The sequence below is a fragment of the Rousettus aegyptiacus genome, unplaced genomic scaffold (genome assembly GCF_014176215.1).
Source record: "Rousettus aegyptiacus isolate mRouAeg1 unplaced genomic scaffold, mRouAeg1.p scaffold_m13_p_6, whole genome shotgun sequence".
In the NCBI taxonomy this organism is placed as follows: Eukaryota; Metazoa; Chordata; class Mammalia; order Chiroptera; family Pteropodidae; genus Rousettus; species Rousettus aegyptiacus.
The window spans coordinates 24,265,839-24,279,608 of NW_023416309.1; the positions used below are offsets into that span (position 1 = coordinate 24,265,839).

General features: G+C 35.9%; 1 protein-coding gene and 1 pseudogene across 6 annotated transcripts in view; one reads left to right on the forward strand and one right to left on the reverse strand.

Moving 5' to 3' along the window:
• FAM13C (family with sequence similarity 13 member C) overlaps window positions 1-13,770 on the forward strand; it is a 118,703-nt gene that overhangs the window by 11,758 nt on the left and 93,175 nt on the right. The gene's annotated exons all lie outside the window — the stretch shown is intronic.
• On the reverse strand, window positions 3,817-3,939 carry LOC118604233 (annotated as a pseudogene).

Here is a 13,770-nt window from a genome sequence, read left to right on the forward strand (position 1 = left end):
TGCTTTTTTGTTAATACTTAATTGTTAACCCAAGGAAATAATGTGAGGGGCTCCAAGTATAATAGGTTAATTATATAATAACTTTAAGTTTAGTTCTATTAGCAAATGGGTGCGAGGTGACCTTCCTTTGGCTTGGCAGTTTATTTGACATTGTTGTTTTCTTATTTGCTTTGTGATTTTTATCTCATTTCTTCCTTGGCATTATGATCTCTTATTTAGTCAGTTAATTTTGCAGTGAAATGAAGATGCCTTCTGCATTTATTACACTGTGTTGTGGTTATCTTAAACTAAGTTGAGTTGCAGAGAGAAGTGGGTGTGAAATAGCGTTTGAATTATGGTCAGCTAGAGATCCTCCCTTTTACTGAGTGCACTCAGCACTTGTTTAATTAGGAGTGTAATGCTGGAGAGGTTACAGGTACCCAAAAGGCTGCCTTCAGAGTCTGACTGATCTCAGGGAGGCCCTCACCTTGAATCTCCTACTAAGGGTTGCCTGTGACGTTGTGGGCTTTGGATGACCAGCCGTCTCTCCTTTTGGATGACCAGTACCCTCTTTCTTGTCATTCTGTAGTTTGGCCTTGTAGAAATTTCACAGTCATCACTTGTAATAGGTACTGATGGGGCATGTAGTTCTCAACCTGTTGCTTATACACAGGTAATTTCAAGAGAGAGATATGCTTGTACAGTCTTTGTTGATAATACAGCATTGGAATCCTGCACTGCAGGTAAAATTTCCATTTCATTCCTAACATCTCTGTCTACATAATGAGAGACTTTTTTTTCTTCTAATGACTAAAAGAATTTTGATAACATTAAGTCTTCCATATTTGGGGAAAATTTGAAACATATTTCATTCTTTCTATTTTTTGAGAGGAGAGATAATTAACATTGGTTGAGGACTGACCAAGATTAAACATCTATAAATAATATTTTTAATAAAATCAACCAACATTATTTAATCATTTAATGTATTCTAAGCATGTACCATGTTTTAACACAATCCCATGGAGTTAATATTATTATATTTTTGTACAAATGGAAAAACTAAGCATCAGAGGAATTACATCTTTAATCATATTTAGAAGAACTTGAGCTAATGTCTTTTCCATAAAAGCACAGAGTTTCTAACAAGAAGAACCCAGATCTTCCAACTGTGAGTCTGGTGATTTACCTACCTCCTTATACCACACAAACCTTTTTTTATTGGAGATCTTCTATTTCTTAAAATTTTTAATTTTTCAATTGCAGTTAGCATATAATATTATATGAGTTTCAGGTGTACAACATAATGATTAGACATTTATATAACTTATGAAGTGATCACTTTGATAAGCCTAGTACCCATCTGACACCATATGTAGATATTAAAATATCGTTGACTATATTTCCTATGCTGTACTTAAAATTCTCATGACTGTATTTCTTATAACTGCTAATTTGCCCTTCTTAATCTATTCTCATTTTTTCACCCATCCCCTAACTCCCCACCCATCTGGCAACCATTATAATGTTCTCTGTATTTATGAATTTCTTCTTTTTTGTTTTTTACCTTTTTAAAGATTCCACATATAAATGAAATCATATGGTATTTCTCTTTCTCTGGCTTATTTCACTTAGCATATACTCTCTATGTCCATTCATGTTGTCACAAATGGCAAGATTTCATTCTTCTTTATGACTGAGTATTACTCCATTGTATATATATACCACATCTTTGTCCATCTATTGATAGATACTTAGTTTGCTTCCGTATCTTGGTTATTATAAAAAAAGGTGCAATGAATGTTGGGGTATGTATGTCTTTTCAAATTAGTGTTTTGGATTTCTCAGATAAATACTTGGAATCACAGTTTAAGTTTTATATAAAATTGGTGATTTTTCTTGGGAATTTTTTTCTTTTGGTGATATATCGTATTGCTAAACAGTAATTACTTATTTATAAAGTATTACTTGGAGAGAATTTTATAAGAGTATTTTTCTTCTCTTCCTTAAAACGTGGTGATGTTGGTCGCTAATACTAGATAAATGTCATTCGAGTGAATGTTAGCTCCACTAGGATGTAAATTCCTTGAGGACAGTGATTCAGTCTTTCTTGTCTATCGTTGAATCTCCAGCACTCAGTAGTAACTCAGTATTATTTGTTGAATGACTCAAAACTTCTAAGAGAGGTCTATATGTGTTGGTATCTAGGACATCCACTAAATTTTAAAGTCTTTTACAAGTTTTCCTTACATTCTCCTCCTGCCCCCTTCCTTCTCCTTTTGATCATAATGAGATTATTCTTGAGCATAAAAGGCTAGTCTCATTAGGTTTGGCCTGATTATTTGCATAGGGGTAGCAAGAGCTAATTTGCCACATAGGTCTTCTTAAGTATACTTTGCAAAATCTAGAGCTCTATAGTATTGAATAATTACAAAATTAACTTCTTTCTCTGGAAGCTTGCATAAGGAATCTCAGATTGGATTTTTACCGCTTCTGTTATTTACTATCTCAAGGCAAAGGAAACCAAGTACGAGAAACTCTCCATCTTATTTTGCCTGGAAAACCTATACATCTGAGTGAATTCCTTTCTTCTTGAGGTCCGCAAAATAACCTTAGGTTTCTAGCTACCTGAAAGTGATGGTCCTTATCACCTGTAAGATTGTGCACTGTAAGCCAGATAGCAGGCCTGTTATCCTAAAAGGACTTTGCAGGCATTGGCTTCATAAGTAAAACCACATTAGCTCCTAAAAATAGAGCACCATTTTTCAATAAGCACCATTTTCAATATGACATTCAGGCAAGACTTTCATTGTATATCAGATTTTTCCAGTTCTACTTTGGTAAAAAGGAAAACAGATTATTATTGAATATATGCAAATAACCTTATTGCCATGAAAAATAAGGGCATTCAGTATGAGTTTCTGAACTCTGGTGGTCAGTGAGACTCAGATATCATTTTTAAAATGTTAATTTTAGATTACATAAACAGAATGGTTTTGAAATGTAGGTTTTCTTACAATTCGAATGTGGTGAGGCTGACAGATCAGAAGATGACTGCTATGTGAAAAGATACCTAATTATAATTCTCAGGAGGAGTGAGGGCATGCCATACCATGCAGAGCCACTCAAGGAAGCATCAGAGTTAGCCAGGAGACAGCGAAAGCAAGAACAGAAGCTTTTATTGTGATTTCCATTGGCAAAACAAGCAGACTCAGGATTGGCCAGTTTGAATCATTTTAGTGGACTCTGAAGTACAGGATTGTTTCTAGTTGTCTGGTACCTCATTCTGGGGTGATTAGGACAGAGGAATATTGCCTCCTGAAATGTATGAGCCAGATAAGGAAGGCAGTTCCGAGTATGGGCTTTGAGCTAGTTAGTTTACATATGAAGGGTAGACTCCTGGGCAAGTCATTTGCTATGTTTCCTAGCACTAAGAATTGCCAGCCCTGGAGAGGCAATCTCTCTGCAGTCAGCGAGTCAGTGAGGCACCAGATGCTAGAGATCAAGAACACAGAAAATACTAAAATATATAGTGAAATAGTTCTATCAACTTTTAGATAAAACTATTTCACTACACATTTTATTATGAATTATAACAAGAATGTACATGTTTTATGAATTATAACAAGAATCCACGAACTAATATAATAAGAATCTACTAAATTATATGTGTTACAGATAGTCAAAGTGGAAAAGACTTTCTTTTTTCAAAATTTTTATTTATTTATTTATTTATTTATTTATTTATTTATTTATTTTTAGACGAGGCAACCCTTGGTTGACCTCACAGATTGCAAGGATCTTGTCAGTTTACAATCCCTTATTTTTTATTTTTTACGCCGACAGCAGCTGGTTTTCCTAGGTGGTCGGTCTCCTATCCAAGTACTAACCAGGCCCGGCCCTGCTTAGCTTCTGAGATCAGATGGGATTAGGCTTGTTCAGGGTGGCATGGCTATAGACAGGATTTTCTTATAAAACCAGCAAGTTAAGTATTAAAACAACATTCCCAACAAAAAACCACAGTAATATTTCCCGTATCAGTTCATTCAGTTCTGTGTAATTCATTCTTGTTTCACCTAACCTCGGGTTAACAGTAGCATGAAGCCATGTTTCAGAACTAAAGTTCTGTAAATCCGGACTCAGCCCATTGGTGTCATCAGACACCTATGCCTAGAGTTTGTTCTTTGAAACATTAGTTGCTTAATGTATCTGGTATTTTACCATGGGACTCTTGAGAGGATTCTTCTTTGTTGACCATATAAATTCTGGCTTGAAACTGATGGTAGAAACCTTAGGCAGGTATCTGAGGAAAACAAACATGTATAGATGACAGAAACTGAAAGCGGTCGTGTTTAACTTACTACTAACAATTTTGAAATGTGAAAAATCTGACGAGAGTTCATAATAAGAATATATAATGCAACATGCAAAATAAGATAATAAAATAATTCCCTTCAAATTAAAATGTCTTAAAGTGTTAGGCATAAGCCTATTTCTAACGAAGTCAGGGAATTTATTTCTGATTTTACAAAAATGGACAAATACAATTATTACAGATGAAAAAAATCTTGAGATATAACATGATAATCCTAAAAGAATATGCTAAGAATACGAAAGAGATTCATTAAGTCTGGTATAGTTCATAGACATCTGCATTTTATTAAACTTCGGAGGTAAGTCTGGTATGCATCCTTGATCGAAAAACACTGGCCTGGATGATGTTAGATTCAAATGAAAGAACTAAGTCCATTGTTGAGTCAACATTTTAGATAATAATCCCAGTTATTATTGATAATACTGTAGTGTTTTTGTGTAATAGCATCGAGCAAAGCTCCACAAGGACTGGAACAAATATTGAGAAGTTGATAGAATTATTTTATGAATTTTGATCACAGGGTAAATGTCCCACTAGCAGGTTTACCATGCTCTATGATAGTGTTTCTGTTTGTGAATCTGGATTTATTTAGGGGAACTTGAGCTTTTGCTACAGATTCTGCCTGACACTTCTTGCCATCCAGACACAGTTCTGTTTTTTTTTTTTAAAGAGGTTGTCATACCTGAAAAGCACCCATGAAGGACCTCTGGGCACAAACTTGATGAACTTAAAAACAACCCTTTTTGAAGCCGAAGGTAACTATTATAAGAGTTTAGCTATTACAATTTCTGGCTTCTCTTGTCACAAAGTTCGTATTCAGAACCCCAGAATGGATCTTCAGTTTGATCCTAACCAAACTGGGGTATAAGCAAGTGAGAAGCGGCCAGATAGTAACCTTTGTAAATTTCTATCTTTCTTATTTTTCTGATCACCCTTAAGGTAGAAACAGAAATTTCACTTCTGGAGGGTAAGATTCAAGTCTTACTTAAAGCAACTTTTCTAAAAAATCTTCGTCTTGGCAACATCTCTGAGAAGGAACCATAAGTAGAGTAGCAGAATAAGTAGAGGTTTTGTGTGTACGTATGGATGACTGATTCCAGTTTTGCATTCACTGTGAGTGATTTAAAAGAGGAAGGCATTAGGTTTATTTGCTGTTCTAATGAAACCCAGGAACAAGGAAGGCAGTGCAAGAAGGTCCTCAAAGAAGTTAAAAGATTTGGAATAAGGGATATGTTTATTTGAACCAGAACCCTCTTTAGTTTTCTTTAATGCGTGTTTGTCCTTGTCTTCTTTAAACAATGAGCTTTGTAAAAGAATGGCTTGGATTAGGACCATTTAATGACCTGTCTCCTGAAAAGTCAGGTTTTATAGATGCTAATACCGGAGTTCATTGATATGATGAATTTGGAGTTAAAACAAGACTTCTGAGTTGGTACAAAGCAGAAATTCCTTACCGAAGAGAATCCAATAAGGGTTTGCTATTGTGTGGCATGTGTTACTGGACAGCACGTCTTCTTGGGAGGAGAACTGATTGAATGCAATAGATGATGGGCAAAATGGGTGAAGGTGGGCAAAACGTACAAAGTTTCAGATATAAAATAAGTCCTGGGGCTGTAATGTCCAGCATAGTGACTATACTGTATTTTATATTTGAAAGAGAGTAGATCTTAAAAGTTCTCATCGCAAGGAAAAAATTGTAACTAAATGTTAAAATTATGGTAACTAGACTTCTTATGATCATTTTGTAATATATACACATATCGAATCATTACATTGCACACTTGAAACTAATATAATATATGTCAATTATATCTCATTAAAAAATGTATGTGTGCTTTATCACATCTCATGATTAACAGTGAGCTCTGGAGGTTTCCACTCTCCGCTTTAAAACATTTGGTAATTCTTCATTACTTTAAAGTTGATTGGCTGTGAGACCCCCCCTGCACACATATTTTCTATCTGTGTGTGACCACCATTCTAGATTAGTCTTTCTTACTCTAGGTACAATTTCTACCTTTTTCCAAAACTATTTGTCTCACGTCAATTTCTTGTATTCACACTTTTCTAATTACAGAATAAAAGGTGTAAACCTACTATTTTATTTTAGAAATCCACATTTATCGACATTACAGATTAAAATAACATATCCTGGTTTTAAAAAAGGTAAGAGATTATATATGTTGTAATATTTTGTAAAAATTAAAGGTGTTGTAGTATTAATTCCTAACAACCTGATTTGGGCATGATTGGCTTGACTAACAGAACCGTCTTTTATATCGGACCTCATAACTGTCCAGAGGATGTTTAGAATTAGCATTGGTAAGATCGAGTCTTACCATCTTCATTTCCCAGCAATTGACATCACTCTATGTATCTTCCTTCTGTCCTCCCCTCTGGTGGCTATTTTAGCAGAATACAAAAAGGAGGAGGCTATATAGAGAGCGTGTTTGCAGTTAGCTGTATACTGTGATCATGCTGCTAATCCAGTTCTTTGGGGAGACCTGGTTGGTCTGCTGTATATCATAGGGTTCTTCCACTTGGCTCTAGTAGATGTGGACTCCAGGTCTGATGTGAAATATAAATTTTGTCATTCTGTTGAAATTAAAACCCCTTAAACACTTTTTAGGCACAGGAACTTAACTATAAAGTGTTAACTATATTTCTGTTTTTAGCAGGTTCTTATTTATATAAGAATAGTTTTTGTTTTTACTGCTTGACTCTGAATTAGAAGACAGACAATAGTTAATTCCAGGACATATTCCCGCCCCCCCCCCCCCAAAAGAACTAAGATTTTGTTTTTAATTATAGACCGATTTTATGTCCATTTTTCTTAATACATTACTGAAGAACTGAGCAAGTGCAACTAGTGAAAGCAGGAAAATCAGTACAGCTGAATGACTTTGAAATTGAGAGCACTGGAAAGCTAAAACAAACTTCAAATAGAATTTCACTTGTTTTTCAGTGAGAGGAAGACTTAAGTTCTGAATATGCCTTTGAGGGCTTACTTCTTGCAATGTGTCAAGAGCATGAAGTCACTGTGATTCTAACAATTGGTCTTAGTTTGATAATTGTTTTGACACAATAGTTCGTGTTGCATTATTTCTCTAGTCTGATTTTGCAGCTCCATTGTAAAGGTTTTGCTTCAATTCCTGTTTAGGTATGGGCTTTTCAGAAGACTTGTTACTGGTCAGCAAGAAAGGTGGTCCTCTGGGTTTGTTTTCCTAGTTCCCCTTCATTCCACCAAGAGTAAAGTGGTTGGGATTTATGGGCATAGAGCTCTAAGAAATTCGGGGGTCCTTGAAAGTGAGGCCATCTGAGTGAATATTTGGGTTTATTAGTTTCTTATGGTGTATGAGACTCTGATACTCCTCATTGAATTACCAACCAACCTGTTCTTAAGTGATTAAGCTGATGAAGAAAGATATTTTTAGGAAGGAACTTAGAATGTCTGTAGTATCTCTTTATTCCTTTTTTTTTGGAGATAAACAAACATATTCATCTTAAATATTGACCTAAAGGGAACTTAAAATTAAGTGATGTGACTTATTTGCCTAGGCATTAAATCTCAAAAGGTAAAAAAAGCAATTGTCCTTCCTAGGGATTTTGTGTTCAAAACAACCTAATTGTTTTGAGACAAATTTACGAGCAATGGGAAATTTGAAACTTTGACATTGTAATGCTTGGAGCCACATTATCCAATTAATATTCTACATAATGGAATATCATGAAGTTACAGAATTCTCCATAAAAAAAGGACAGAAAGTATTGATGGTGTTGTTTCTTTTGAAAATCAATGGAGGATGGCAAGATCTGATCTCTACTTATACACTGCCTGAAATATTTAACAGAGATACGGATGACTTCCACATATGATGGCTTTTAAAATTGTTTCGATTTTCCTCTTCCTCTGCATCTTTTGCATAGATAAGTAAATGCTGATTTAAAGAATTTCCAATCTTCCCTACATAATCGCCTACATAGACAGTGTCTAACATTATGTAGCCATATAAATTCAGCCCGTAGTCAAGACCTACTAACACTTGGAAATAATAGTAACATCCATCGGATATCTTTATCCCTATTAGTGCCTGCTTCACCTCCATTAGGCTCCAAACTTGCTCTCTCTACTATGGAGAAGTTTAATAAATTCCAGAGCTAAATAGTTGAATGGAGGTATAGTGAGGTGGTGAAAAGAGTGGTCTATCAATCCAGATAGATATGGGTTCAAATTCCTTGTCAGCCACTTACTTTCTGTATGACTCCAAGCATCTACTCCCTAGCTTTTTAAGTATAAGTTTTCCTGTCTATAAAGTGGAGATAATTTATATCACCTTAAAAGTCTGTTGAGAATTAAAAGTGATAATGTTATAACTTTAAACATTTAGCAAGTTCCAGAGGCTAAAAATAGTGCATAGATTGTTATATAGACTCATTTTGGTGGATACACACTAAAACCTCAATAATTGCATGTCCCTTGAGTTAGGCCCGGTTGGGCTCTGCTGCAATAACAATAACCCCAACCTTGGTAGTTTAAACCAACAAAAGTGCATTTCTTGTACATGTTACATATCTATTATTGATTACCAGGAAATGTTGGTTTGTGGTGGTCAACTAAGGACCCAGGCTCACCTAACATTCACAACCTTGAATGTTGCTGGTTTCTGATTCAAAAAGAAAAGAACTCTGGAGGATTCTGCAGTAATCATTAGAAGCTCCAGGCCCAAAGTAACACACAGTATTTTCATTCTCATTGGCCAGAGCTGGTCATGTGCTTCCCCCATAACCACAACCCCATAATACCAGGGACTAGGAAGTAAAATCTTACAATGTGCCCTAAAGGGAAGAATGACATAGACATACTGGCCAGCAGCACTAATGACTTCCACATCTCCTAGTCAGACTAGCCTATAATCTAAACCAAGAAGTTAATTGGTCTTTTTCTCTTCTAGTCCTTCCAAATACTATAGTATTAATGTTATTAATGTCCAGGACTAGAAGAAGAAAAAGAACATTAATTAGGTTAATTAAATATCACCAAAGGATATACATGTCATTATATTATTTTAAACAGAAATTGGGAGTTTTATGGAAGCATCCTTTTGATCAAACACCTGCTTTATTATTATCAGGAAAAAATAGGGTTAGTTATTGATTTCTTCTCTATTGCAAAATTAAACTTCAGAGTTCTTTAATTTTGATATTTTATTTTAGAATAATTGTGGCCTTACTCTTGCCAGAAGATTCTAGTGACTTTCAGTTATGCTAGCTAAACCCGTGAGTCTGTAATTAAGAAGTATTTTAAAATTTGATCCAAAAATAAAACTTTCTGTAGAAAGTGGATTTCACAATTTGGATATTGTCAGATGTGGGAGCTGGGTTTCTGCATACACACAGATATGCAAATTCATATCCTCATGTACTTGGTGATATTTATCCAAGAGCAGAGTGTTCTTTAGGCAAAGAAAACAGCTTAGCAAGGACTTAGACAGCCTGTTTTGGAGCTTGGAAGCAAAGCTGTTTGGGAAGTCTAGATAGCAGAAACCTAGTGAACTGACATTTGGGGTAACTAAGAATCACCAATCTAAACTTTTTCAAACATGGTTGAATATCACTTTGGGACAGAGATATAATGTATCCACCCAAATCCTACAATTTTAAGCTCTATATTTTGCAAGAGATATAGCTACCAGGAAAGATATGGGATGCACACTTAAATTACAATTTCAGATAAATAAGGAATAATTTTAAAGTATAAGTATATCCCATGTAGATATTTCTTTGAACAGGAATGGGAGTATTGTGCAAGCAAATATCTATATGGGACACACTTATACTACAAAATTATTCCTTCTTTATAAAATTCACATTTATCCAGACATCATATGTTTTTATTTACTAAATCTGGCAACTGTATCAAGAATGAATGGCATGAACATTTAACTTCCCTCACTTTCTCCAAGCTAGAAGTAACCAGCTGCACCCAGTTGTAGCCTGAGAGCATTGGGATTTTTAAGTTTGATTCTTCTAGAGTAATTAAAGGAGGCATAGGAAGAGAAGTCAGCAGTTTGTCTAGGAGCTGTATAGGAGGCTTAATTACAGTATTTATTTTACATTTTTAGTGTCCAAGCATCATGAAACATTCTGGAAGAAGCAGCCTACTCTCTTGAGATGATAAAGTCTTAAAAATTGAATAGAAACCCCCCAATATTTTAAAATCTGCCCTCAAAATTTGCAGACTATTTGTCTCACTGAACCCTACTTTCCAGGAGCAGTGGCCATCGTCAAATTAATAGAAAGGTTGACTTCGATAAGCCTGTTTCTGTGTTAAAACAATCAAAAACAGCATAAATGGTGCCAAACACAGACAGAACAATAGCATTGTGTATTGAGCATTAATCCTACTGGAGATAAGCAGCCAGACAGAAGATTGCTGCCTTGAAAATTGCTGCTCTAGGCTGAAACTAGTGTCATATGCAAAAATGGCTTTACTATTTTAAGCGTTATTTTACTATGTAGTGGACCGCTGGTACAGGTAACTGGTGGTGTTTGAGTCATGATGGAACTTTGCCTTCCCAATCAACAAAGCCCTGCTTGGTTTTGTTATGAACCTATTTATTTATTTATTTATTTATTTATTTATTTATTTATTTATTTTTAATAGTTGAGCCCTCTGCTACTTAATAAATTGTAGCCACAATTAGGGGCTTTCTTGCAGGAACAAAGATATTCAGCTCTGCTTCTTTTGTTTCTTAACACACTCAACTACAATGTTAGAATTGCTTGGCTTAGTTATGTTGCATGTGCCAGGGGAATTTTCAATAGGAACAGTCATCCCAATGTTAGCTTTTTAAACTCTTCGGCTATAACTAATTTTAACAATGAAGGGGATACTGTAAAGGTTTAAAGATCTGTTAATCAATCTGCCAGTGTGGTAGGGGTAAATGGTTGCCTTTTTGTGTGTTTTAATTCAGAAAACACCAACTGTAATGAAGGTATAACCTACTAGATCGATGAACCACCAAGGGAAATCGTTGCATGTGGTGCTATGGATCCATAGGCGGACATCATTCCCTCCCACTTCTTCCCTCCGTCACTTTCTATCTCCCAATTGCCAACTGTCTTCTCAGCTGTATCAAGACCGACATTTGATTTAGAAACAGGGAGAGCCTGGTCCTCTGAAGACACAGATACCGCTATCTCTGAAAGACAAAAGAATTGAACAAAAGACTGAATTAATTTAGCTCCAAATAAAAAAAACAGGCGAATAATAATGGTTTAAGGCTCCTTCTTTTTTGTCTAGTTTATTTATTTATTTACTGATTACTTATTAAGACTTTGACAGCTGTAACCTTTTCTATCTGATTGTGATACATCAGGACGGAAATAGAGAAAAAAATAAAACACCCTATTAAATTTCTAACTCTCCCACTTCCTCTTTATGCTAAAAAAAAAAAAAAAAAAAACAGGATGGGAACTCAGTGATTGGTTCTTAATGTAATGAAGAGGCTGGAAGAATCAGTGTTTGGATGTTAGAGCCATCCTGTGCCATGTACAGGGCATGCGCCTGGTAGCTCTGATGTAGCCAAGGCAGTCTTCGGCCTCCAGGGATTAGTGGCAGGTGAGGGGCCCAGGCAGAAAGTCCCCCAAGAGGTAATCAACTCAATGGAGATGAGTGTGCTCAAAACAGGCATCAGGGTGAAGAGGCAGCAGGGAGCTCACTCTGAAAAAGATAGTAATCTAATCTCTGGCAGTGGAGATAAAATTCTAATCATAAAATAATGAAAGGCTTTGCAAATGCCATTTTTAAGGATTTTTAAAAGTCAGAAAATGCAGTAGCTGCAACTGGAGCATTATTTTATTTTCCTGTCATTGAAATTTTCATTATTTGGTTAAAATTTCTGAAATGACACATCTAGAATTTGTTATAATGTCTGACTCTAATGCTGTGACTCTGAACACATTTTTCATTGATTAGGGAGGTTTTGAGGTTGGTTTATTTTGGCTTCCTCTGACTTGTGAGCTAATTGCTAAATGCAATTTATCTCAGAGCCTTTTAATGTTATATTCTTTAGAAGGAGTTCTTTTCATTACAAACAAGATTAAGAGTGTGTCTTTAACACATATACAAATTATCCTGTCTCCTCATTTCAAAATGGATATATTTAATGTCACCAATTTTTTTAGCTTTGTGATTTTAGGACCTACATTCTATTTGAAACATGGCCTGCCCTATGCACACTGACCTGGCCTTTTCTGTTACTTCCCAAACCATTGGTTTCACTAATAATCTCATCCTGGGCAAAGCCATTCATAAATTTTGCTTGATTTGCCAAACCAGACTCAGTAACATGGTGCTTCATCAGTGATGCTAGACTGAGTGTGCCAGATAGGGCCTCCGTTTTCCCTTTTGTCAGTTGAGGAGTGTCATGGATTGGATATTATCTCCCTCAAATTCATGTCCACTTAGCACTTCAGAATGTGATTTTATTTAGAATGTCAGATATAATTAAGATAAGAATTCAGATGAAATCATTGAGCATATAAGGTGGGCCCTAAAGCCAATGACTGCTGGTCTTATTGGAAGAAGAGAAAGAGGATGGAGAAGATGGAAGCAGAGATTAGAGTTATGCTGCCATAAACCAAAAACACTAGTCTTCCTTGACCTGGAAAAGGCAAGAAAGAATTCTTCCCTAGAGCCTGTGGAGAGAGTGTCGCCCTGCTAACACCTTGATTTTGGACTTCTGGCCTCCACACCCGTGAAAGCATAAATTTCTGCTGTTTTAAGCCACCAAGTTATGGTAATTTGTTACACCAGCCCTAGGAAACTAATACAAGGGACTTCCTGAAGTCAGACATTCTGTGGGCCAGCTCCGCCATGTTCCAGGGGAACAATAAAGAGCTGGATGGGATTTCAGTCCAGGAGGAGGTGGAGCACTAACCCGATTGGCAGGGCAGAGACTTGTGGGTATAGAGTATTATGACTGGGATTTACTTACTAAAGTGGGGTCTAGAGTAGGGACCTGAGGATAGGAATGGAGCAGACACTTGGGGTAAAACTTCAGAGTGGCACTTGCAGCAAGACAGATCTGTTGCTGTGTTACCTATGCTGCTCCCCTTTCCTATGATAGAGGACAGAATCAGCCCCGGATCCTGGTAGAGCTGAACCTCAATGCAGGCCAAATGTCAAATGGCCCCTTCTAGGGGTAGAGCAAGGGGACCAAGCAGTTCATTACATGAAATAGTTGGGTAATTGGAAGTTTCTGGATGTACACTAAAGTGTTCACTATTTGTGCAGTTGTTTAGCATCATGTCATTTATATACTTTTTTTCTCACGCCATTCTTTTGAAAATTCAATTTTATATTAGTCTCAGGTATAATTTAATTTTATATTAGTTTGGATATTAACCTTTTA